Source organism: Zootoca vivipara, chromosome Z2 (assembly GCF_965207765.1).
Source record: "Zootoca vivipara chromosome Z2, rZooViv2.hap1.1, whole genome shotgun sequence".
Taxonomy (NCBI): domain Eukaryota; kingdom Metazoa; phylum Chordata; class Lepidosauria; order Squamata; family Lacertidae; genus Zootoca; species Zootoca vivipara.
The window spans coordinates 40292979-40320045 of record NC_142585.1 but is presented as its reverse complement, the minus strand read 5'-3'; the positions used below and the strand labels follow the sequence as shown (position 1 = coordinate 40320045).

The following is a 27067-nucleotide window of genomic DNA, read 5'->3' as shown; positions in this document are numbered from 1 at the left end:
TACTCTGTAGCCTCCCCACAGCTCCAATGTGAGGTTAGAGCAGGGGTAGGCAACCGAAGGCCCGTGGGCCGGATGGGGCCCAATCGCCTTCTCAATCCGGCCCGCGGACGGTCCGGGAATCAGCATATTTTTACATGAGTAGATGATGCGCCCTGGGACACAGAGAACTACTTAAAGAATCCCAACCGGGGGGGGGGGTGTCAAATAGCAAAGCCCCACAGCCCTGTAGCAACAGACAGGCCCAGACAGAAGGAGGGGGATCATATGGGCCACTTGGCACGGGCCTCCGAATCCAAAGGGGGCCTCGGTCAGCATATTCACAATCAGTAAAATGGAAAAAAGTAACAAAAGGGTTAAAAACAGGGTCACATTATCTACCTGGCCCCGGCCTCTGTCTGGCCCTGCAAGGGCCTGGCAACAGAAGGTGCGTTCTGAAGCAACCAAGTTGTTCAGTTCCATAAAAAACCCAGGAAGTGGCAAGGGGAAGGTAGGGGATTGTAAATCGAGGGGGTTGGAATTGGGCATTGCAAATATCTGAGGACTTAAACTGGGGAGAGAAAGTGCATGGTTGTTGTTTTTTAAAAAAAAGACGCAGAGGGTTGCATTTAGTCGTAGTATATGTGAAATGGAGGGTAATAGCCCCCCCTTCAGATCCCCCTGAGCCTCAGAGTCCCCCTAAGTTGAGATACTGTGGAGAGGGCAGGTTTCATCCCTGTGTCTCCCCCCCACCCTGTTCTGACCCATTACGTACCCCTGCCTTCTATTCATTGGACCTTGTTGCTGGAAAAGGCCTGTTTTCAGTTGAAACAAAATAAAAATATTCCTTCCAGCAGCACCTTAAAGACAAACTAAGGTGCTGCTGGAAGGAATTTTTTTATTTTGTTTTGACTACGTCAGACGTTGTGACTAATCCCTGTGACTGCCCCCACGTGTCCCAATCCATGATCTATTCTGTTTGTCCCCCCCCCCTCCATGACCGGTTTTGAAGGATGGTATTTATTTTTGTTGTCTTGTGGATTTGGGGGGGGTAGTGTTGCTAAATGGTAAAGTAAAAACCCCTTGCCATGCAGGGGCCTACATAAATCAAAGGCCATGCTGCAGCCTGTGCCAACCCCCTCCCCCCAGGCAGGCCCCGACCTCCACTTGGAAATGTTGGTTTTTTGGGGGGGGGATAGTGGTGCTAAAATGGCAAAGTAAAAAACCCCTTGCCGTGCCCCCAAGTGCGTTGTTGTGGGTTCCCCCCCCCCCGGGGCCTGTCAGGGGCCTACATAAAACAAAAGCCTAGTGGTTGGTCTGATAATGGCCGCCTTGGTTTTCAGTTGCTTGGTTGATGATGATGTCATTTGGTTTGTGGGTGTGGCTTAGATTTCTCAGGAAGGGAAGGGGTGTACTGTGGGAGGAATTCCACTTGAGGGCGCTGTTTGACTTGGTGGAAAAGCAGGTCAAATCCTGCCGAGGTGTGTGATTTGAGGTTTTTCATGTCCCCTACAACCCTTGGGGAGTGGCCTGGATCGCTGTGTCAAAATTTCAGGACAATCGGTCAAGCGGTTACGGAGAACATAGCGGCCAGCAATTTCAAGATTTTTACATTTTTATATACAGTGGAACCTCGGTTTATGAACACCTCGGTTTATGAATTTTCGGTTTATGAACACCGCGGACCCATCTGGAACGGATTAATTCATTTTTCATTACTTTCAATGGGAAAGTTCGCTTCAGTTTATGAACGCTTCAGTTTATGAACAGACTTCCGGAACCAATTACACCCATGCTTCAGTTTATGAACGCTTCAGTTTAAGTACTCCGCGGACCCATCTGGAACGAATTAATCCACTTTCCATTACTTTCAATGGGAAAGTTCGCTTCAGTTTATGAACGCTTCAGTTTATGAACACCGCGGACCGTCTGGAACGGATTAATTCATTTTCCATTACTTTCAATGGGAAAGTTCGCTTCAGTTTATGAACGCTTCAGTTTATGAACAGACTTTCGGAACCAATTGTGTTCATAAACCGAGGTACCACTGTATATAGATGCATCTCTGGGTTATTTGTAGGAATTCGTTCTCCCCCCCAAAAAAAATATAGTCCGGCCCACCACATGGTCTGAAGGACGGTGGACCGGCCTATGGCTGAAAAAGGTTGCTGACCCCTGGGTTAGAGGAACCACTGAACAAGGGTTAGGAGCTATTTCAACCCATCTGCCCCCAACCCTTTAACTCCTGCATAAATGTTAGATGGCCTTTGGCCAGATCCAGCCGTAATTTTCTTAGTTTTTTATTGAAGGGGGCCAGCAAAAATGTAATTAATGTAAAGGGAACACAGGGAGCTGCCCGAGTTCATACCACTGATCAATCAATCCCAGTATCATCTGCATAGGCTGGCAGCAGCTCTCCAGGGTTTCAGGAAGGGGACCTTCCCTGCCCCCACCTGTAAATGCCACTGGGGATTGAACCTTGGACCTTTTGCATGCAAAGCAGATGCTCTGCTGCTGAACCAAAGCTGCAGGGAGAAGAACTGCTATGCATTCCAGATTCAGAGGGGGGGCCCCGCAGAATCAGGGCCTGGAAAAGGGGCTACACATACACACACACACACACACACACACACACACACACACACACACGTCAATATCACATGATTGCAGGCTGAAAAGCAGCTGCCACCCCAGTAGCTCCCCTCAGAAATCAAGTAAATTACTCCATAGAAAACTCTGGTTGTGGAAAGAGGGGGGACATGGAGGATAATCTGGAATCTAAGTTGGGGGAGGGAGCTCTCAAAATGCAACCCATCACTTCTCAGCTATGATGTACTTCAAGCATTATATGCCACCCCTGCCCACCCCCCAACGTTCTCCTATAGAGACAGCAGTAGAGTGTGTATGCTAAAAAGACTCATGTTGGGGTGGGGCAGGGGAGAAGAGAATACCGTGAACCAAAGCCTACTGACCATCTTTTCTGCCCCCATCCTGCAAGCATCTTCCAATAGCGATTAGACATGGAGGCAGGCTAGCTGGGAAAAGGCACTCCAGGCTGCCAACCTGATCCCATTTACATGGGATTAAGCCATACCATGTTTAATAGGACTTTGTTAATCCTAACCATGAGTAGGCATGGTTAGGATTAGAGCAGAGAAAAAGCACTGTGACCCCACAATTCCCTCTATTTCTCTATCTTCCCCCCACCCTTCGCTATACCACCTGTATCCCTCTCTTACTGGAGAAGGGGTTGCGGAAGGGGTAGGGGGTCAATCAAGGCTCCTTTGGGGGGAGATAAGGATACAATTTGGGTGGAAGAAGCCACCAGACACTTCACCCTCACCTAAACATGCCATCCATTTCATCCCCCCCCCCATAAAAGAATTAACCACAACTGTGAGTGGAAGGAAGGGGAAACCCTGGCAAACTTCAATTGTCGCTAATGTCACCATGGGGAGCACATTCATGTGAGCTACAGCAATAAAAGATCTATGAGTAAGATAAGTAAGCTCTCCCCCTCCCAGTATAATGTATTGCTGAAATAAGTTTAAAATTGTCCAAGGAGAATGCAGTATCTCCTTTGCTGCGGACTGTTAAGGAAAAAAAGAATGAAGTAGCAGTGTTAGAAACTGAAAGCTAGGAGCTAATGGCACCTTAAACCTAGGTTATATGCACACCAATGAAACGTCTAGGTGTACTTTTTTATAACAAGAATACAAAGCTGAAAATGAATGAACTGCAGCTAAAATCTTATATTCATTTTTCACATAATCTAGTCCTCATCTGAAGACTGCAAAAAGCAAAGCCATGCTTCCCCTGCCAGCCCCCCTAATATTCTTAAGAGGGTCTCTTTTACAGTCTTCAGAGTGGCTGGAAGTGGAGAGGCAGAAAGGGGTCCTTTTCTCGGAGTTTAGAATGCTGGAAGAAGGTACCAGCAATAATTTAAAATGGGATACCCTCTCATAGACATAATACTAGAATGTACAACTGCTGGATCACTTACAGTGGTACCTTGGTTCTCAAACTTAATCTGTTCCGGAAGTCCGTTCCAAAACCAAGGCACGCTTTCCCATAGAAAGTAATGCAAAACGGATTAATCCGTTCCAGACTTTTAAAAACAACCCCTAAAACAGCCCTTTAACATGAATTTTACTATCTAACGAGACCACTGATCCATAAAATGAAAGCAAAAATCAATGTATTGTACTATAAAATAAATAAGGAAGCATTGCAGATGATAAAAAGTAAAATTACTTTTTTTCCTTACCTGCACTGATGATAAGTCATTGTTTGGATGGGGGGCTTTTATTCATTTTGACAGTCACACAATTAATTAATTAATCAGTAGCTGAACTGGTTTCCACACAGTCACAAAAACAAATTAACCAAAAAAGCCTCAAAACCAAAAATGCAAAATAAATAGCAAAAACAAAATCACCAAACTTAATCCATCCCAGAAGTCCATTTGACTTCCGAAATGTTCGAAAACCAAGGTGCACTTCTGAGTGGTGCAAGTACCCCGGAAACAATAGTCGAAAGCCACATCGGACATTCAAATTCCGGAAAACGTTTGAAAACCAGAACAATTACTTCCAGGTTTTTGGTGTTTGGGAACCAAGGCATTTGAGAACCAAGGTACCACTGTATAGCTATGATAAACCAGCAACTTCAAAGTTTGCTCTTATGTCATCCTCAATTTCTACTCAGACATTCCCCCAAGAGCAAACTTCAGCTACTAAGCAAAAGATCCTGTTCCATCACCTGATTTGAATTCATCAATTTTGCACTGAAGAGCATGAGCACTATACCACAGCGAAGTCAGTGTTTTATTGCTACACATGACAGTCTGCTGTATTTATGAATGACACCAACTGAGGCCAGTCCGTATTGGGAGTATCATATGACACTTGGTTTTGTTAACTTTTTGCAGCAGTCACTCACAAGACAAATAAACACCAACTCTGAAGATTATCAAAATAACTTGGTACAGGAAAAATCTTCAAAAGCATCTTCTGTTTCATACATACCTACACCTTTTTGCTTCTGAGTTGCACTCATAAGCACTAAATCAGGAGCTCCCAAACTTGTTTCCCCCATGGACCTCTTGAAAATGGCCGAGGGTCTTGGCAGACCATTTAATGATTTTTATGTACATTGTAACAATTTTAATGTGTTGTGTTAGATGCTGTATGGTTTTCAATTGATTTTTTATTTTCATTTCTTATACAGTGGTACCTCTACTTACGAATTTAATGCGTTCCAAACGCACATTGTTAAGTAGAAAAAAATTGTAAGTTGAATCCCAATCGTAAGTAGAAAAAATCCTATCTAAACCGCATCCAAGATGGCAGACAGAGCTCCATTCATAAGTAGAAACATTCATAAGTAGAGGTACTACTGTATTGCATTTTATTGTATGAGAACTGAAATTCCACAGAATTTAAATTGTAACACAAAAAATACAGTGTATCTGAAGAAGTGTGCATGCACACGAAAGCTCATACCAAAATATAAACTTAGTTGGTCTTTAAGGTGCTACTGAAGGAATTTTTTTATTTTGCTTCGACTCAGACCAACACAGCTACCTACCTGTAACAAAAAATACAATATAAGAAACAATAAAAATAAAACTGAAAATCACTATGAACATTCACAGACCACCTGAATGAAGCTCATAAGCCACAATTTAGGAACATCTGCATTAATTGATCTTTGGGCCACTATTCAGTTTCATACATAAGATTGTCTTTTAAACATGAGCGCCGCAACCCCAGAGTCGGTAACGACTGGACCTAATGGTCAGGTGTCCCTTTACCTTTACCTTATAAAGCAATCCTAGTGGTCATCCTTTAATTACCAACAGTAACACTATCCCTCTTCAAAGGAGCCACCCTCAGTTAATAGGCTAAATCAATAGCCTACTTTTGTTTCCAGGTCAGTCATTAACAAATACTGCAAAACAAAGCAAATACTGAATGAATGTGTAACAAAGGCCTCAAACATGTCCAATTTTTTATCCCAGTTAACATTACTGGGGATTCTTACCTGACCAAATAGGACTGAAACCCATTGAATTCAAGGGGATTTTACTATGACCACAGCCTTATAATGAGCAAAAACTGTAGTCGTGACTGTTATAATTACTGTACTGAGGAATTTTGAGGAACATATCCATGATCTAAGGTGATTTTTAACTATTACCTGGTGCTGTACCCTTATGGCTGCTAATAAATACAGTGGCATTTTTATTTTTTTATTTTTTTGGCTACTTTAGGTTGTCAGGATATAATTATTATTGCAACAGGAACAAGCTTAGGTTCCTGCATTTCCCCCTCTAGCACAGCTACAATGAATAAACTGGAAGCTTTCACTTCCATTTTCTTTTAATTAAGCACAGCTTAACATTTGTCTCCCAAATGCAACCAGATTAACTATGATTTATTTGTAACAAGCCAACATCAAAATGTTGTTTATGAAACTCACTTGTAGTTCCAACAAATCACAGTTAAGGTTAACCACCATTTAGAGTTTGGACTCTAAACTGTGGTTAATCAAAAACGGAAGTGAAAGCTCCTCCCTGCAGTTGCAGCAAGAATGCACAAACCCTTTCAGGGTTTACCATGAAATCCAAATCAAGTCATTAACTCCTGGAGAAGAGCACACTTGTACACACACACAAGTAAACTGTAGCCCTTCAAGACATTGTGGGATTACAACTCCCACTATCTTTGACAAGTGGTTGAAAGGAGCTGTATATATTCTGAATATATATGAAACAACTGGGCCAAAGAAAACAAGATGAATTTTAACAGAGAGAAATTGCCCTACACTTGGGCAAAAAAAATATGAAAGGCACAAATACAGGATGGGTGACACTTGGCTTGAGAGCAGTACATGTGAAAAGGATCTAGGAGTCTTAGTAGACCACAAACTTGACATGAGCCAACAGTGTGATGCAGCAGCTAAAAAAGCCAATGCAATTCTGGGCTGCATCAATAGGAGTATAGCATCTAGATCTGGCATCCCTAAACTGCAGCTCTCCAGATGTTTTGGCCTACAATTCCGATGATCCCTTGCTAACAGGAACAGTGGTCAGGGATGATGGGAATTGTAGTCCAAAACATCTGGAGGGCCGAAGTTTGGGGATGCCTGATCTAGAACAAGGGAAGTAATAGTACCAGACCTGTGTCCAGTTCTGGGTACCACAGTTCAAGGAGGATACTGACAAGCTGGAACGTGTCCAGAGGAGGGCAACCAAAATGGTCAAAGGCCTGGAAACAATGCCTTATGAGGAATGGCTTAGGGAGCTGGGTATGTTTAGCCTGGAGAAGAGAAGGTTAAAGGGTGTCATGATAGCCATGTTCAAATATATTAAAGGATGTCATATAGAAGAGGGAGAAAGGTTGTTTTCTGCTGCTCCAGAGAAGCGAACACGGAGCAATGGATTCAAGCTACAAGAAAGAAGATTCCACCTAAACATTAGGAAGAACTTCCTGACATTAGGATTGTTCAACAGTGGAATTTGCTGCCAAGGAGTGTGGTGGAGTCTCCTCCTTTGGAGGTCTTTAAGCGGAGGCTTGACAGCCATCTGTCAGGAATGCTTTGATGGTGTTTCCTGCTTGGCAGGGGGTTGGACTGGATGGCCCTTGTGGTCTCTTCCAACTCTATGATTCTATGATACACACATCAGAGCTGTTGAAGAAATGTGAATTAAGATTCCCACAGCGTGCAAGTATGTTTTGACTGACTTACACCTCAGGAAAGAATACATTCATCTGTTGCATTCTGTTTGGCAGAAGATTCTGGCAACATGTGCATACATCACAGACATTGTTCTCTTTGAGACTGTAAAACCTGTGTCCACATTAAACCACTTTGGGAGAGGACATGCTATTTTTCAATGGGAAAGGGGAAGGGGAGAAAGAATAGGTGCATGTGAAGGAGCATTCCAGCATATGAACCTTCCACCTGTGTGATGGAAGTGGCACAGGACAATACATAGTTTTACATTAAACTGCAGCTTAGGGTGTGGCCAATGTGTAACTTAAGAAATTTCAAGCAGCAAGTATTACTTGAAATAATGTTTTCCTATACTCTTAAATCAGGGACCCAGGTGGCGCAGTAGCTTAAACCACTGAGCCTAGGGCTTGCTGATCAGAAGGTCGGCGGTTTGAATCCCTGTGACGGGGTGAGCTCCTGTTGCTTGGTCCCAGCTCCTGCCAACCTAGCAGTTCGAAAGCACGTCAAAGTGCAAGTAGATAAATAGGAACCTCTACAGCGGGAAGGTAAACGGCGTTTCCGTGTGCTGCTCTGGTTTGCCAGAAGCGGCTTTGTCATGCTGGCCACATGACCTGGAAGCTATACGCCGGCTCCCTCGGCCAATAATGCGAGATGAGCACGCAACCCCAGTCGGCCACGACTGGACCTAATGGTCAGGGGTCTCTTTACCTTTATACTCTTAAATCAACTTGCAGCTCTATTCTTATTCAAGTCCTACCTAGCTCAATGCAGCTTACATGCAGTTTTTTTTCTTCCACTGAAATGGCTGCAGTGTTCTAAACTCCCATTGTTCTAGGCGTATTTTGTGACAAGAGACTTTCATGAACACGAGCAGTTTCTGAGTTCTGGGTGCAGTACTGCGCCTAAGATTTCAGATTAAAATTGCCACTGTTACTCAGAAGTAAATCCCAACCAAGTTCAATGGGGCTTCCTCCCAAGTAAAACATTTAATTTGAAATATACTAGCCAGTTAGTTATAATTTAAGTAGTGCATATTAAAGTGTTATCTGCCTCAGACTTTAACAGTGATGCTTAAAATCAAAACAAATTTTGGAGTGGGATCATTGAAGGACCCTTAAGTCTTAGGTTTGTGAACTAGACACTCAAGGTGGGTGTCTCTGCCATCAGTTGTATAGGCATTTAATATGTTTTAATTGTGGTGCCAAAAAGATATATTTTTATGAAGGAAAGGAGGTATAGAGAGAATCCAGGGTTTGTTTGCAGAGTGAAAGGAAAGGAGGACCTTTTCTGCTTCCCCACTTCCAGCCACTCATTCATTTTCAGCTTCGTGTTCTTGTTATAAAAAAAGTGCGCCTAGACATTCTGCTGTTGAGAGCCAGTGTGGTGCAGTGGTTAAGAGCGGTGGACTCATAATCTGGGTAACTGGGTTTGTGTCTCCGCTCCTCCACATGCAGCTGCTGGGTGACCTTGGGCTAGTCACACTTCTCTGAAGTCTCTCAGCCTCACTCACCTCACAGAGTGTTTGTTGTGGGGGAGGAAGGGAAAAGAAGAAGGTTAGCCGCTTTGAGACTCCTCAGGGTAGTGATAAAGCGGGATATCAAATCCAAACTCTTCTTGCGCCCATAATCAAGGTTTAAGGTGCCATTTAGCTCCTAGCTTTCATATCTCAGTTTCTAACACTGGCTCAGTGTAATTTACTCTCAATTGTGCTTAAAAAGCAGTCTTGGATTAGAACTCTGTATAAAAGCAGGGCCACTGTGGTAACAGCACTACTGTCCTTTTAGAAAGTTTATGATCCAGTATAAATGTTATGAATCCAAAGCACATACCTCAGCATAGGAAAAAATATGAACTCTCTAGCACTGGCCACGTTTGTACATAATGCTAAGCCACGGTTCACTAACGCCTTAGCTAACAAAACAAGTTAACCACGAGTTGTCCCACAGATGATTGAACAAACCATGGCTTACCACTGCTCTTACCTCATGCCTTTAGCTAGCGTGGAATGGACAAAAAAAATCCTGCTGTTCACACCTAACATTAGGTTTGTAAGCCAATAACAAATAAAGGCTTCAACTTGTAGTTAATTGGCAGACCATTGCTAAGCCATGGTTTAATAAATCAGAGTTTAATAAACTATGGCTTAGTGTTGTGTGCAAATCAAGACGCTCATTACCAACTAAATTAAAATACATGCAGTCATTTCCATTTCTAAGCAGACATCAAGATGGAGGCACAAGCAATTGCGTCTGACATGGTTTCCCTAAAATGCAGTTTAAGGCCGATCTCCCATGGAAAGGCAAATACAGGGGGAAGCTATTCTCACACAAACACACAGTCTCACTCCAGGATACACACACATCTAGGATGCACAGATGACAATTCTTGTTTGTTTCTTTTTTTGTGTTCGTTGAGGTTCCTGAAACTAACTTAAAAGATTTCACATGAGCATGATTTCTTAGAATCCGAGTTCAATGAGATTTCTTTTGAGTTTTTCATTAGAAAGCAGCCATTTCAGTGGAAGAAGAAAAAAACTACATGTAAGCAGGGTAAATGGGGATGCCTTGTTGTTGTTGTTTAGTCGTTTAGTCGTGTCCGACTCTTCGTGACCCCATGGACCATAGCACGCCAGGCACTCCTGTCTTCCACTGCCTCCCGCAGTTTGGTCAAACTCATGTTCATAGCTTCGAGAACACTGTCCAACCATCTTGTCCTCTGTCTTCCCCTTCTCCTAGTGCCCTCAATCTTTCCCAACATCAGGGTCTTTTCCAAGGATTCTTCTCTTCTCATGAGGTGGCCAAAGTATTGGAGCCTCAGCTTCACGATCTGTTCTTCCAGGGAGCACTTAGGGCTGATTTCCTTAAGAATGGATAGGTTTGATCTTCTAGCAGTCCATGGGACTCTCAAGAGTCTCCTCCAGCACCATAATTCAAAAGCACCAATTCTTCGGCGATCAGCCTTCTTTATGGTCCAGCTCTCACTTCCATACATCACTACTGGGAAAACCATAGCTTTAACTATACGGACCTTTGTCGGCAAGGTGATGTCTCTGCTTTTTAAGATGCTGTCTAGGTTTGTCATTGCTTTTCTCCCAAGAAGCAGGCGTCTTTTAATTTCGTGACTGCTGTCACCATCTGCAGTGATCAAGGAGCCCAAGAAAGTAAAATCTCTCACTGCCTCCATTTCTTCCCCTTCTATTTGCCAGGAGGTGATGGGACCAGTGGCCATGATCTTGGTTTTTTTGATGTTGAGCTTCAGACCATATTTTGCGCTCTCCTCTTTCACCCTCATTAAAAGGTTCTTTAATTCCTCCTCGTTTTCTGCCATCAAGATTGTGTCATCTGCATATCTGAGGTTGTTGATATTTCTTCCGGCAATCTTAATTCCGGCTTGGGATTCATCTAGTCCAGCCTTTCGCATGATGAATTCTGCATATAAGTTAAATAAGCAGGGAGACAATATACAACCTTGTCGTACTCCTTTCCCAATTTTGAACCAATCAGTTGTTCCATATCCAGTTCTAACTGTAGCTTCTTGTCCCACATAGAGGGGATGCCTTAGCAACCATAAATCAAACTTTTTAGTGAGTTCCCTTCTATGGAGCTTTCTAAAAGACCCTGCTGATAGGGAGAAAATATATTCCAGGATTTCCCCATGCAACATTAAACTCTTTTTCTAACTATACAAAACCATAAAGCAAATATTTGCTCTCTAATATGAAGAGATAATTATTGCTTTTCATTATTAGCAAAGGCCAACTGCCATGTCAATTTCAACATAAAGTGTACATATTAAAGGCTTACTTACATTCACCCTGAATGCTCATAGGAAAAAGTGAGTGTATAAACAAGCACAGCCTATCCCTCATTAAGGATCTAATGTTTACATACAGTATGAGAGAGGGAGGAATGCACCCAGTTCATCCTACACATTAAGAAACAGAAGCACATAATCTGCTATTTCTCTTACTGAGGAAGTACTACTACAGTTAATTATATAGTAAGCATTGCACCACCTAAACTGAACATTAGAGCACTAGTAAATGATGCACATACTGCCACTTGGTATCCTTTTAAGTTCAGCACCAAATTGAACAGTTCAATTCTATGCAAATCTATTCCAATTAAGTTCATTTGGGCTTACTCCCAGGTAAGTGGGTATAGGACTGCAGCCCAAGCATGCTATCTCAGACATTTTCTGTTTGTTATTCAAGCCACAAATAAATTGCACATTCTCCACTGTGTTGTATGCCAGCATAATACAACTAGCACATAATGAGTACTTTTACACAGCTATAAATTGTGTGTATGTGTGCATGGATACGCAGGGTGTCTAGATAACAAACAAGGGAAATTTGCACATGTTTCCCAGCATAATAGATTCCGAGCGCATATAACTGTACAAATGTGCAAGTTAAAGGCACACAAGCTTTTCTCATTATCACAGAGACTATCACCATGTATTAAAACATCATGCATGAAACACACACACATACAAACAGAATGCAATGTTTGCAATGCCTGTCTTACGCATTTGCATAACAGGCCTTTCCACAATGCCTTTTCAAGCATTGTGTGCCTCAGACACACCCTGGCACTTACAGGTCCATATAACAAAATTGTTATAGAAATAAGCACCTATCATTAATCTGCATACAAATCAGATACACATCTACTGGATTTTTGTCATATTATCCCCTTAGACTTAGAGATGGGCTGACCTCAAGACCCACATAAAGAATTCAAATAAGAAAAAGTTGAGCAACCTTTTTTCTGTGAAGTGCTCAGAAGTAATCTTCCAGAGCCTGTACAATGGCAATTGGTAAACCCAGAGCCAAAACAGGCCACAACAAAAAGAAAAGATTGGTGGGGATACTCCTTTCTCTCTCTTTTTCTGCCACCCACTTTCCTATATTTTCCCTCCTTGCCACCTGCAAGAAAATAGGCCTATATAAGCTACATGCAAACATATTCCACCCTCTAATAGGGCAGTTACACTTAACAATACACCTAGATTCCATGGGAATAAAGACCATCCACCAATATACGCAGGCGAGCACCACACTCCCAAGTAGCAGCAGTATTCACTCTACAAGGCACTTATCAATGTTTGAGATACATAGCTCAACAACTTAGAATTTGTGTAATGGAAGAGGCAAAAACCACACAGAGGAACATTTAGAATGTTAAAGCCAGGAGTGGCCATGTTAGGCTGCAACCCTTATTTTATTTTATTTTTGCACAGAGGTGTGGGGAGAGAAGGCTCATTGAGCCCAGTGGGATATGCATCTTCACTCCTTACAAAGGCTGAGGTGGAGAAAACGGATAGAGAGGAAGTCTTTCGCCCTCTCTTAAAATACTAGAACTTAAGTATTGGGAAAGTCCAGACAGAGCAGAACAAAATCATTTCTTCACACAGCCCAGAGCTGAACTATGGAATTCTCACCTCAAGAGGTAGTGGTGGCCTCTTGAGTTGGCTTTAAAAGAGGATTAGGCACATTTATGAAAGGTAGGATTATCAATGGCTATGTTCCTTTCCTACTCTTGGGAGCAAGTATGCTTCTGAACACCAGTTGCTGGGGATGACAAGAGGGAATGAGGGCTGTTGCACTCGGACTCTGCTTGTAGGCTTCCCAGAAGCATCCCCTTATACCCTGTGAGAAGGAGAGGCTGGGCTACATAGGCCTCCCTTGGCCTCATCCAGCAGGGCTCTTTCTTCACATCCTCCCCCTAACTCAGGCCTATCGTACTCAAGCTGGCAATTGAAATCAACGATGCTGAAGCCCCGCAGGATTATGGTGGGGTTTACTCTGAACATGACCAAGTCCGGATCCAGCCCACCCTATCCGGGAGGGCAACACCCGTGCAAGAGCAACACCCGAATAAACATGCACAGGTAGGCCCGGGGGCGGGAAGTCTTTCAATCCCACTGGACAGTAAAAGCCCAAACAAGTTAGAGAGGAAAAGGGCACATCTCCAAGGGAGGCAAACGTGAGGGGCGGTTTTGCACGGGTGGAGGCCTCCCCCTTTCCTCTTGCTCTGGAGCAGGGTGTGGTGGGCCCACCTGCAAAGCGGTAAACAGGGAGGGGAGGCCTGGGCACCCGCAGGCGTCTAACACGCAATACAAAGGAGGAGGAGGAGGAGGCCTAGCCGCCCTCAAGACCCTTCCCTCAAAAGACCCCCCCGCCCCCCTTCACCACCACCCAGGAAAAAGAGGGAGGGGTCAAGTTGCTTATGTGCGTCCCCCCCATCCCGCCTCCGGTTGCCAGGCAACCCCGCGCTGGGCCTTGAAACCCGGCTAGGCCTCGACAAACCTACCTGGGTCCGAGGGACTGGTGACTGGGCAGCTTGGTTCCGGCTGTGGCGGCAGCAACAAGGGAGGTCTCCTCCCCTTCTCGTTCCGGGTTCGAGACTCGGTCTGGCGCCGGCCCCACCACCGCCTTACGCGTGCTCTGGGTATTGTGGGTGGGGAGGTGGGGGTTTGTGTTTGCGCGCGCGCAGCGAGCTCCTCTCCTTTCTTTCTTTTCCCCCACCCCCACTCGTCCCTCGCTGCTGTTACTGCCACTTGCCACTGCCCCTCCTCTTCTCCTTTCAATCCGCTCGCATAACACACTCTATCCAAGATGGCGGCCACCCCTTACACGGGGTTTCCCCGCCCACTAACGGAGGGAGGGGAGGGGGCGGTGGGAAGAAGAGCCGCAACGTCCTGTCGCAAAAAAACCGACCCCACACACCCGCACAAAATCGCCTCACTCAAGCAGGGCAGGGGAGGAGGCGGAAATAGTACAGGCGGGCGACTGATGCCAACCCAGAAAATAAAAATGAGAGGAGTTATTTTAAAAAAAAGAGTTCCGTTGACAGTGATAACCAGGAAAGGGACCAATCACCGAAGTAGCCGGGGGAGAAGAGGCGGAGCGGGAAAAGGGGTGTGGTGTTTTTTTGGGAGAAAGAAAGATTGACCTTCGGGGAGGCGCGACGGGTGCGCGTGCGCACAGCCAAGTGCCTGCGCGCACGCATTAAAAAAACAAAATGATAGGAGAGTCTCGGTGTTTCCTTTGGGAGGATTTTTCTTTCATTGTTTGGGAGCATGCGCTCTTACGAACGACGCGCGAAGTGGCCGGGCGCATCTTAGACCTAAATCGGCTCGTCAGCGAAGGCTGCGCTATAGAGCTCGTTGGCTCCTCTCGCTGGTCACATCCCGACCCATCAGCCTCCGCAAACACACACGCCCCAAAATCATCCTCCTCGACTGTGGGGGGGAGGAGGAGCCCCTCCCCTATAAGAACTGACACATTTCTACTCACGCACTGGACTTGGAGGCCCAGTAGGCAGGAATTCAACGGGTTAAACTTTTTCCTGTGCCAGCTTTACAGGTTGAATTTCGGCCTTAAAACGCACATGCGTTTTCAACCAGAGGTTATTTCAACATTAATTGATAATCATTTTATAAAGAAACGAGAAGATGACTATAAAGCAGCATATCAGTAAAAAGTATAAGATCAAAAGGTGACCCAACGCAATAAAACAATTGCAGCAATGCTTGTAACAACTCCAAATCACAGCAATGCTGTAACAATTATAAAATCACATATTCAGTGAACAGGAGTTCATTGCAGGGAAACAAATCATATTACAGTACAGGAATCATGTGCAGACACCCCCACCCTCACTGGTCTGCACATCAACCTAAGAATGCAGCTTTTAAAAAAAAAATCAATTTTTTTTTAATTGAAAGTTTTCAACAGAGAATACAATTAACGCCAAACTAATCTAAATTAAAATAAAGCAGAGAGAAAAGAGAGAAGAAGAGAAATATGATGATGACGAAGTAGAATACAAAGCCCTCTATCAAGGCTGTGTCTTAACTTTTATTCCACACGAGAAGGGTGAGTGCTCACACTCCCCATTTGGGAGCTTCCCCCTTTTCACCCCAGCCTCCCACCTTCACATATCCTTTCTACCCTGTCCCTCACACAGGGCCCTCTATCTTCCATCCATTACCTTCTTGTGTATATCGTCATTAATCCAAAATAGGAAACATCAAAGAAGAAAACAATATAGTTAGCAGAAGAAGTCATGGAAGAAAGAGAGATAAGAAATAATAAGGGCTTCCAATTCTCCAACTACCAATTATGTATACTGTATAAAGATTATTCAAAGTACAGTGGTACCTCGGTTTAAGAACAGTCCAGTTTAAGAATGATTTAGTTTACAAACTCCACAAAACCAGAAATAGTGTCCCGGTTTGAGAACTTTACCTCGGTCTAAGAACAGAATCCAAACGGTGGAAGGACACCAGCGGCGGGAGGCCTCATTACCTGACACCCTCCAGAACTGCGCCTATCACTATGTCTTATTTTCGGGATATGGCTTATATTGCGCAAATGCTTAGAAATCCTGCTATGGCTTATTTTATGGGTATATCTTAATTTCAGGAAAACAGGGTAGGGAAAGCACACCTCGGTTTAAGAATGGTTTTGGTTTAAGAACAGACTTCCGGAACGGATTAAGTTCATAAACCAAGCTACCACTATATTCAAAATATACGCTCCAGGATAACATCTAGCTGTGTGCCAATATAATATCCAGTTATTTCTCAATCTGTTTGGCAGTGTTTTCCCAATCTTCAGTCCCAGTCATCACAATTTTGTTCCTTTTTCTTCCACCCCAAAAAATCCAAAAGGAGCCTGTTAATTAGTGCTTTTTCATCCTCTAGCATAGGCACCCCCAAACTCGGCCCTCCTCCTGTTTTGGGACTACAATTCCAATCATCCCTGACCACTGGTCCTGTTAGCTAGGGATGATGGGAGTTGTAGTCCCAAAACAGCTGGAGTTTGGGGATGCCTGCTAGCAGTCTTTGTTTTCTGGGTGCTAATTAACTGGGAGATAGAAAATCCATTTTGTACTTGCTTCCAGTCTCAAAAATAATTAAAAGAAGGCAGTTTTGCTTACCTGATGCCTTGAATTAAGGGCTATTATGTGGCGCATGGACCCAAAAAAGGGTCCATGAATATTCCTCCATTCCCCCCCCAAAAAAGTCCACATAGAAAGCTATCTCTCAAAGTGATGTGATTTGACCTAGGCACTCCCTGACCTACTAATTTTCTATGTGCAAGGGAGAAGGGGGTGCCACAAATTTATCATAATGTATTGTTTGGGTTTCAGGCTATAGCTAGATACTGAATAAGCATGGAAACTGAAAAGCTCAAATCATATTAAAAATAATTTGGAGTTTGTTACCAGCAAGGTGATGGTGTCCTCTAACTCCAACTGCCAGGGATTCAACTACTGTATATATAAACTGACCTGGCTGGAGTGACAGAGAGGGAGAGAGACAGAGGAAGCTGCCTTACATTGAGTCGGACCATTGACCCATCTAATTCAGTATTGTTTACACTGACTGGTAGAAGCTCTTCAGAGTTGGAATATAATCCTGAAGGTCCCTTCAAAAAGAGTATGTTGTGGTGATGGACCAATCATCCTGATAAAAAAATCCTGAAGAATGACAACTCTATCTAACTCAAACTAGTAAATTAGAACAAAGCATTCCCAATTCTCAAAAATAGTGACCAGCAAAGGGCAAACACAATTCATATTTCTTTTATAACATACTAGCTGGCCCAGCCATGCGTTGCTGTGGGTCATCCCTGTGATTCCCCCCACCCTGTCCCGATCCATGACGTATCCCACCCCTCCTCCTTCCAACCCCTGGCTCATCCCTGTGTTTCGGTAGGACATCCTTCCCTCTGTTTCCCCTGGGGTGTGTTGTCCCGTCCCCTCTGTATTGCCATACATTGGCCCCTGCACATGCATAGTGAACATTTTTATTTATTTAGATGGAAAATTTTTGAAATAAGAACATGAGAAGCAGAAGTTATTATTGTTTAATTTTATTTTTGGGGTTGTCATTTATTTTGGTGGGTATTGTATGATTTGGGCATTGTTGTGTGTTTTGGTTTTTTGTGTGTGTGTGTGTGTTTTGTTATTTGGATTTTCTAATTTAGGAGTAGGTGACCCAGAGAACCTAGAGAACTACTTTAATAATCCCGACCGGGGGGGGGGTCAAATCAAATAGCGAAGACCCACAGCCCCGTAGCAACAGAAGGCGAGTTCCGAAGCACCCAAGCTGTTCAGTTCCATAAAAAAACCCAGGAAGTGGCAAGGGGAAGGTAGGAGATTGTAAAGGGGGGGGTTGGCCACTGCAAATATCTGAGGACTTAAACTGGGGAGAGAAAGTGTGTGGTTGTTTTTTTTACGACGCATAGGCTTGCAATCAGTCATCAGTCATAATATAAAGCGTAGGTTAAAAGGGGCATGTTTGCCCTGACTTAAAATGGCCGCCGGAGCCTCGCATGTCACACAACGCCCGCTAAATTTTAAAGTAAAAACCCCTTGCCGTGCCCCCAAGTGTGTTGCTGTGGGTTCCCCCCCCACGGGGCTAGTGGGGGTCTGGCAGCCTGGCATTGGGCTACATAAAACAAAGGCCGTGCTGCAGCCTGTGACCCGGGCACCCCCTCTCCCCCCCTGGGCCTACATAAAACAAAGGCCGTGCTGCGACCTGCGATCTGGGCGCTCACCCTCTCCCTCCCCCCCAGGCCTAGTGGGGGCCTAGCAGTCTGGCAGGGGCCTAGGGGGTCTGGCAATGGCCGCCTTGGTGGTTTCAGTTGCTTGGTTGATGATGTCATTATTTGGTTTGTGGGCGTGGTGTAGATTTCACAGGAAGGGAGGGGGTGTACTGTGGGAGGAAATCCACTTGAGGGTGCTGCTTTACTTTGTTGAAAAACAGGTTTTTACCTGCAGAGGTGTGAGGTGTGTGGGTTTTTATTTCTAATAACACTCTGGGAGTGGACTGGATTGTTGTGTCAAAATTTCAGGACGATCGGTCAAGCGGTTACGGAGAAAAGTGGAGCCCACACTTTCATTATTTTTACATATATATATATATATATATATATATATATATATATGCCACATATATTGCCATATATATGGCAAATGTTTATTGAATACATAAATTGTTCAGACTGGGCAGGAATCCACCCAACACTCATGGGAAAATGTGGCGTGATCTCTTAGAGGAATCAAATGAAACTTGTAACACATGGCATGATAAAAGTCTGTAGTTTTACCAGGACAAATTGTTTGTTGTTTACTGTTGTAACAATTTTTTTCTCAAAATTTATCTTCTGTTCCATGAAAATAAATAAATACAGTATCTTAAAAGATGGGGGTGGGGTGGGAATAGTGACCAGCAGTGAGTTATCAGAGATAAGTTCCAGAAAACAATGGGCACAATTGCAATAATCTTCTTGACTATTTGCGGTGAAGCAATTCAATTATGTTTTAGTCTTAAATAACCTCCTTACCAGTACTCGTTCTGATGGTAACGTGCATGACGTTAGATACAGTACTTCAAAAAATGACACACAACAAGCCCTGCTGTGTTTGTGGGCCCTCTTGTTGATTCTGCAGGTGTGAGCCTTGATGCCTCAAAATCCTTTCCCACTACAGCTAAACAAAGATCTAAACCTGGGCCTTCCTCCTTTCTTCATCAACCCAATCCAACTCCATCACACTATCCACTGCACCACACAGAAACACTCCCAAAAATCAGCTCCTAAATCAGCTCGCAAAGGAGCAACACAATGTAACGTGTTGGCAGATATGATAGAACACCATCAGGGAATCACAAGCTGGTAGGAAGAGCCTGTGAGGTGCTTGAGATGTGAGCCACGTGTCCAAACATCATATGAAAAAAATGAGGCAATTATGTGATATCACTATCAGTTGTATTGTGGTTGATTGATTCCGGCAATATATATACAGTATATATATCTCTGTCACTGCTAGAGGGCAGCCATGCACCACAGCAGAAAGGCTGGAGAAGAAACTGTATCAGCTTCGACAGAGTGAAAAATAAAATAAAAGCTGGGGTTTAGGGAAGCCAAGAGGTTCAAGTGGCAAGATTTAGAATTAAACACATACATATGCCAAGCTAAACAAAAATGTGCAGCAACAAAAGTTGCAGCCTTTGGTCACTGTGGCACATGGCAAGCACATTATGGGATTACATTTCAATCACTGGGCCAGTTCCTAAATACTGTACAGTAAGCAGAATCAAAAGCAGGCCTGTAGCTGGAGTTAGGGATGCTAAATGAAACAAAGAATGATTGCAGAACAGAAAGGCAGGCCACTAAATATATTTACAACCTATTTTGGAAAAATGAGGGTTTTTTATTAATGTAAAATTGAAAGTACAAACAAGAAAAAAACGCATTCAAAATTACAAAACATAGCAATGCAGAGTCGTATTTCCCCAGTACTTTTTCCTGGGCGGGGGGGACGCAGGAGTACGCATACCCCTAAACAATTTGTGAATCAAAGTTTGGCCTCATTGAAGGGCAGTATTTCAATATGAGTAGGAAAATGAGAGTACCCCTACACATTTTTTAAAGAAAAAAACAGTGTATTTCCCAATAAAGAGAGAGCATATAATGTAGAAAAGAAAGAACAGAAAAAACACATCATGAAAGCCAAACTTGGGCTGAGGAAAAGAGTTTTGTATATCTACCGTAAATTTGGCACATGAAGAAATTAAATCCCACCAAATAGCGTAAAGATTGGGCAGCCTTACCCTGCAATCCTAAACATTTTTACTTACAACTACCAGTAAGCCCTACTGAGTTCAATAGGATTTACTGTCTGGTAGGTTCCTGATTTTTCTCACAGTTTCCATTGTTGTTTCCTGCCTTTTTCCCTGACAGGGACTCAAGGCAGTTTACAGTTATTTTTTTTAAAATTCTATTTATCTGTTGAAGGTGTTTTACATTATCCCTTCCCTCACGCATTTTTTTCTTTACAACAGTCCTGTGAGGAAGGTTAAGCTGAGAGGTTGTAATTGGCTCAAGGCTGCAGGTGTATATACCAGTACAGTATGTATATGACAGGCACATCCAACAGGTAGATCGTGATCTACTGGTAGACCACTGGATGTCTGTGGTAGATTACTGCTAGATTACTGGCTCCCCTAAAAAAAGCTCACCCCAAAATTCCCTCCTCCCTAAAAAAAAAAAAGCTGAACAACTAAGACCTGAAGCCCTTAAAGAAATGGGCCTTCCTCCGTCCTAAAAGAAGCTCAACAAGTTTGACATGAATCCAAAAAAAAACAGGGCTTCCCTTCCTAAAAAAAAGCTCAACAGCTTTGACCTGAACCCCCCAAAAGGGGGTAGATCACTGTCAGTTTTTAACTCTGTGAGTAGATCACAGTCTCTTGGGAGTTGGCCACCCCTGGTATATGACATCTATGTATGTGGCAAGATCAAACGTGGGAGAAGCTTCCTGGTGTAGAATAGAACACCCCTATTTTCATCGGAGAGCAGTTGGAGGGTATGCAATTGCTGGAGATCTTGAACAGGAGAGTGCTATTGTGTTCATCCTCTGCTGACTGGCATGCTGAGAGCAGGCTGCTGGACTGGATGGGCCATTGGCCTTATTCAGCAGGACTCTTCTTAAGCTCTTACACTACAGAAAAGTTTTTATTGCTCTTAATTTTGCCAAAGTGAAACAAAGACAGCTTTCAAACGTATTCTGTCTTGATAAGAACATATCCTTTGTCTCAAAAAAACCCCATTGGACTGATGCAGCCACTATTGTGTTCCTTAGGGCATGGCTTCAGCCTTTAGTCTGTCAGTTTTTATTTTTATGAGACACATAGACACCTTCAAAAGACTAGGAGGAGGAGGAAGGCAGAGCCTTCTGTAAACACAGCACAGTGGAAAATATCTCCGCTAGGCTGAACAGGATTAAATCCTGAACAGATTTACAAGAGTGAAACAGAAAAGGCCCAGTGGAATGGTTCCATGCAACCAGATCCAATGCATGTTTTCTTGGAAGTAAGTCCCACACTGTAGTCAATTCCATTCCTCATTTTCTCAATCTTAAATTCAGTTCGCATTTCTGCAGCAAATTGCAAGTTTCTTCTTAAAAATTTGCATCAGAATTAACTAGCATATTCGTGTAGACACATTTTTATATGCACTTTTGACTAATATACATCTTTTTGCAAACATTTTCTCCTAATACAATGCATATTTATATGCTATTTTCACTAATATAGGCATTCCTATGCAATTTTCTCTTGATATGTCTCTTTATCTGTACTCTTTTGCATTGCAAAATTTGGGAAAATGCATAGTTTGAAGGACAGCCATGTCAGTTCACACACTGATTTGAGAAGTACAAATTGTGTGGTTTCTCATTAAAATGCAAACAAAATCAAATCTATCCTCCATCTGGAGAGGTGGGAGGCACCAGTTGAGGAACCCCCAAGGGAACCCCCAAGGGAAAAAGGCTCAGAGTCAGGGGATTGGTGATGGGAAAACAATGGCTTTTGTAATTCCAGGACTGTTCCTGGAAAATAGTCCCCAGTGCATATGAGCCACCACAGAGTGCCTGAGGCAACTAAGAGGAAGTGGTATATGTGATGAAAGAGCTAGACATGTGGCAAATTCTTTTAATCTCACAGAAAATGTTAGGGCCTCATCAAACCACTTCCCTCTCCTTCAATTGCTGCTCATGGGTTTCTTGGGGCTTTCAACTCCAGTACATAAGTTTTGTTGTTTCTAGACATGTTCAACACCTGTTGCTGATCTTTGTTTCTGCTTGTTTCCTTGCTTGAGATGTGACTCAAATCTTTCCACCTCTCTCCAATGTCTTGTTTTTTACTGACAATTACCACGGGGGGACAGGGATGGGGACAGGGACGGGGACAGGGACAGGATGACCCCATTGCTTAAATAGGATGCACAAGTGAGTTTCAGCAATACTAACAAATTCAAACCCAGGCCTGTTATGGCACCATCATGTATTTAGCTGTTTGTGGCAACAGACTCTGCTGTTGATTTAAATTGTTGCTTAGGCTTGAATCAGATTCAGGATAGTAGTTTCCCATGCTAAAACTTGACTCTGCTTCATTGGAGGTTTTTAAGCAGAGGTTGGATGGCCATCAGTCATGGATGCTTTGGTTGTGATTCTTGTAAAGGTTTGGACTAGGTGACCCTTGGGGTATCTTCCAACTCTACATTCTATGAATAGTGCAGAAACAATAATTCAAAGAATTCAGAAGAAACAACAATTCAAAGGACGTGGGTGTCTTGTTATTCACTCACTAACAAAGCCCTCTCCCATTTCCCTAGAGTTTACTTGGATTTAAACTATACTTAAAGCCTGAATTTTCTATCTAAGTGAGCTCAGAACCCTATCAGAAACCCCTCTTAGCTGTTATTTGAAGGACCGCTCCTCCCTTTGCTGGATCACAGACCAAAGAATGGGTGAGAGACTGTTGCCTTCCTAGCATAGGATTCTGAAGAGGGGAGCTTAACTCTTGGAGAAGGCACAGATCTCAAATCACTGTCTTTGTGTTCTACTTGCTCCAAGATCACATGTATGCCTCCCCTATTTTAATTCCCCCCCCCCATGTGAATCTGTCACACATTGCTGCACTCACTCTCCATACTTTTGGCATATTTAGGGATCCCTTTTTCTTTATAATCATGGTGTGTGTTGATGTAAACAAAATCTGTTCCTTTTCCCTTATGGGCTATCCAAGAGCCCATATAAAGTCCCTAAGTGGGTTCCTATCAGTAGGAGAAAATAATAGAGGCAAACCAGAGAATATTGAGAAGTAAAGCAGCTAGTAAGCCTGATCTTTATTGAACTGTTGCAACAGGGTCCTCACTCACCACATGCAGAAGGGAGGAAGAACCCAGAACAATGGTGTTCAAGCCCTTATATAGACTTTTGAAATTGCCCACCCTGTAGCTCAAGACCAACCCCCAAAAACATCATACATACATAATAGAAGAAGGCTGTCTACACCAGAAATCCTTTCTGCCAGGATACCTGACAATGGCCAGTGATTGCTTACTTCCTGACAATGGCCAGTGATTGGTTTTCGGCCTTCTAGGGGGGACAGTGGACATGATTTTCACCACTTGACAGCTTCAAGAAAAATGCAGAGAGCAAAACCAACCCCTGTATATGGCGTTTATTGACCTGACTAAGGCTTTCAACACTGTAAATAGTAATGCCCTGTGGACTGTCCTTCTCAAAATTGACTGCCCAGATTAAAAAAAAAATAACATCATTTGGCTCCTCCATGATAATATGACAGCAACAATCGCTCTCAACGTGAACCATTCACAGTGGGATCAGGTGTTAACAGGGTTGTGTTATTGCCCCAACTCTATTCATTATTTTCATTGCCATGATCCTACACTTTGTCAAAGGGAAACTCCGCACCCGAGTAGAAATCAATCTGAGCAGGCTGAAAGCAAAGAGTAAGGTTACTGTAACTTCCGTCATAGAGCTTCAGTATGCTATATAATTGAATTATGGTGCTGGAGGAAACTCTTGAGAGTCCCATGGACTGCAAGAAGATCAAACCTATCCATTCTGAAGGAAATCAGCCCTGAGTGCTCACTGGCCAGGCAGGCCCCTACCTCCACTTGGCAATGTGTGACCTGCGATCCGGGCGCTCGCCCTCTCCCCCCCCTGCCTAGTGGAGACCTAGGAGCCTAGGGGTCTGATAATGGCCGCCTTGGTGTTTCAGTTGCTTGGTTGATGATGTCATTTGGTTTGTGGGTGTGGCTTAGATTTCACAGGAAGGGAGGGGTGGAGGAGGGTATAACGCCACTTGAGGGCGCTGTTTGACTTGGTGGAAAACCAGGTCTATACCTGCCCAGGTGTGTGATTTGAGGGATTTTTGTCCCCAACAACGCTCGGGGAGTGGCCTGGATCGTTGTGTCAAAATTTCAGGATGATCGGTCAAGCGGTTACGGAGAAAAGTGGAACACACAGTTTCACGATTTTTACATTCATATATATATATATATATATATATATATATATATATATATCACATCTTTCCTCCAATTAACTTAGTGGCACTGGCACACAGGGTTATCCACCTTCCCGTTTTACCCTCACAACAACCCTGTGAGGAAGGTTAAATGATGATTGGCATAAGGTTACCCAATGAGCTTTACAGCAGAGTTGTGATATGAACCTTGGTCCCCAAGGTGCTGGTACAACCACTATACCACACTATCCCTCTGTCTTTAGAAGAGAGGGGACGATAATGCTTAATGGATCAGATACAGTGTTTTCTTCCAGTCCACTAAAACTTAAGGGATAATATATCTGTTTGTATAAAGATGCAAGAAACCTCTCTGTTCTTTTTGTTCCAGATTAACTAACATCCATGCACGGACCAGATCTGGACCAGCTTAGCTGCAGCAAACTGGACCTGTTTGTGATGAGCATTCTTGAGATCATAAATGTATTTAATACATAGTAATGAGAATGTGTCCTCAGTTCATTCCCCAGAACTCAAATCATGTGGTTCAGTATCCAAAATATTACAAATGATTTTTAAAAAGCATACAAAAAAAGAACCAAGCCAACATAGTGGGTTGTACATCACACTTAAATTAAACTATGGTTTAAAGGTATATATGCCCCCAGCATTCTAGGAATTATGAAAGTGCTAGTTTTATTTTCAAGCGGCTTCCAGTTATGGCCTACTCTTATACATAAGCATACCAAACTATTTTAGACATTTCTTTTGTCCTGCTTGGCAAAATCACATGGAAGGGTTGCCAGCTATTTCGTCTAGCACAGCGCCTCTCCCTTCAACAGCCAGAGCTTTTCCTGGGGAAGCTGCACTAGGAGATCTTACACCAGCTGGATTTCTGCCGTCTGCTGCTAGCCCCATGTCCTGCATTCTGAAAAAGAGACAGTGAATTGTGCCAACACCACATCCAATTTTTCTCAAAGCTGTCTGCAAAAGATTCTTCACCCCAAGAAAACAGATGTTTGCATAACTATTCTGATAGAGGTGCATCAACCAGATCCTGGGGCAAAACAGTAATAAAACACAATAATAAATAGAAATTTCTTGCCTTTAATAAGGTAACACATTTCACTCAGAAGTACACCCAGCTGAGCTGGTGGTACTACTACTACTACTACTACTAATAATAATAATAATTTATTATTTATACCCCGCCCATCTGGCTGAGTTTCCCCAGCCACTCTGGGCGGCTTCCAACAGAAAAATGAAATAAAATAATCTATTAAACATTAAAAGCCTTCCTTAACAGGGCTGCCTTCAGATGTCTTCTAAAAATCTGGTAGCTGTTTTTCTCTTTGACATCTGGTGGGAGGGCGTTCCACAGGGCAGGCGCCACCACCAAGAAGACCCTCTGCCTGGTTCCCTGCAACTTGGCTTCTCGCAACGAGGGAACCGCCAGAAGGCCCTCGGTGCTGGACCTCAGTGTTTGGGCAGAACGATGGGGGTGGAGACGCTCCTTCAGGTATACTGGACCGAGGCCATTTAGGGCTTTAAAGGTCAGCACCAACACTTTGAACTGTGCTCGGAAATGTACTGGAAGCCAATGTAGATCTTTCAAGACCGGTGTTATGTGGTCTTGGCGGCCGCTCCCAGTTGCCAGTCTAGCTTCCACATTCTGGATTAGTTGTAGTTTCCAGGTCACCTTCAAATGTAGCCCCACGTAGAGCACATTGCAGTACTGTAATCCCAAGTGGGAGATAACCAGAGCATAGGCATCCCCAAACTTTGGCCCTCCAGATGTTTTGGACTACAGTTCCCACCATCACTGACTACTGGTCCTGTTAGCTAGGGATCATGGGAGTTGTAGGCCAAAACATCTGGAGGGGTGCAGTTTGGGGATGCCTGGCATAGGCAGAGCATAGTAAGTGGGCATAGGCAGTTCCAGTCTTACTTGGAAGGCCCAATTAACTCAGTTGAGGACACACCAGATGCTGAGTACCAGGTGCCATGTACTTCCCTTTTGTACATGTATGATGCTGGTTTGGCTACATAAGGATCCACCTCTGGAGAACTGTGTTTGCTGTTAGTATAAATAGGGATGCTAAATGGAACCTCCACAGTCAGAGGCTATCTACCTTTGTACTGGACACTTGGACAAAAGAAAAAAGGAGGAACACAGAAAACTGCCCTACTGAGTCACACCAGTGATCCCCATCATGCTCAGTATTGTCTACAGGTGACTGGCAGCAGCTTTTCTTAGGGTTTCAAGGATGGCTGGTTTCCAGCCCAAGGCCAGCGATTGAACCCGGGACCTTCTGCATGCAAAGCACATATACCCCTCTAATCCACCCCGAGGGCCAAAATCATTGAAATTGAATAGGAGGGGGGGATCCAAGGGGTTCCCAGAGGCTAGTCTGAGTTCCGGAGCGGGCGGCGAAAGGGAGACGCTTTGCAGGACCAGACGGCTCTGACTCGCAAGGCTCTCTCGTCGCCGCGCATG

General features: G+C 43.7%; 1 protein-coding gene and 1 long non-coding RNA gene across 2 annotated transcripts in view; one reads left to right on the top strand and one right to left on the bottom strand.

The window, feature by feature from the left end:
- RAB14 (RAB14, member RAS oncogene family) overlaps nt 1-14321 on the bottom strand; it is a 39833-nt gene extending 25512 nt beyond the window's left edge. The window contains exon 1 of the mRNA XM_035113408.3: nt 14034-14321. The gene's annotated coding sequence lies outside the window, so the exon portion shown is untranslated. The remainder of the gene's footprint in view (nt 1-14033) is intronic.
- LOC148686639 (uncharacterized) lies at nt 13405-25068 on the top strand. The gene is made up of 2 exons (XR_015948718.1): nt 13405-13611; nt 24962-25068. It is a non-coding gene; the product is annotated as an uncharacterized LOC148686639 (long non-coding RNA).
- Nucleotides 25069-27067: the final 1999 nt, after the last annotated feature.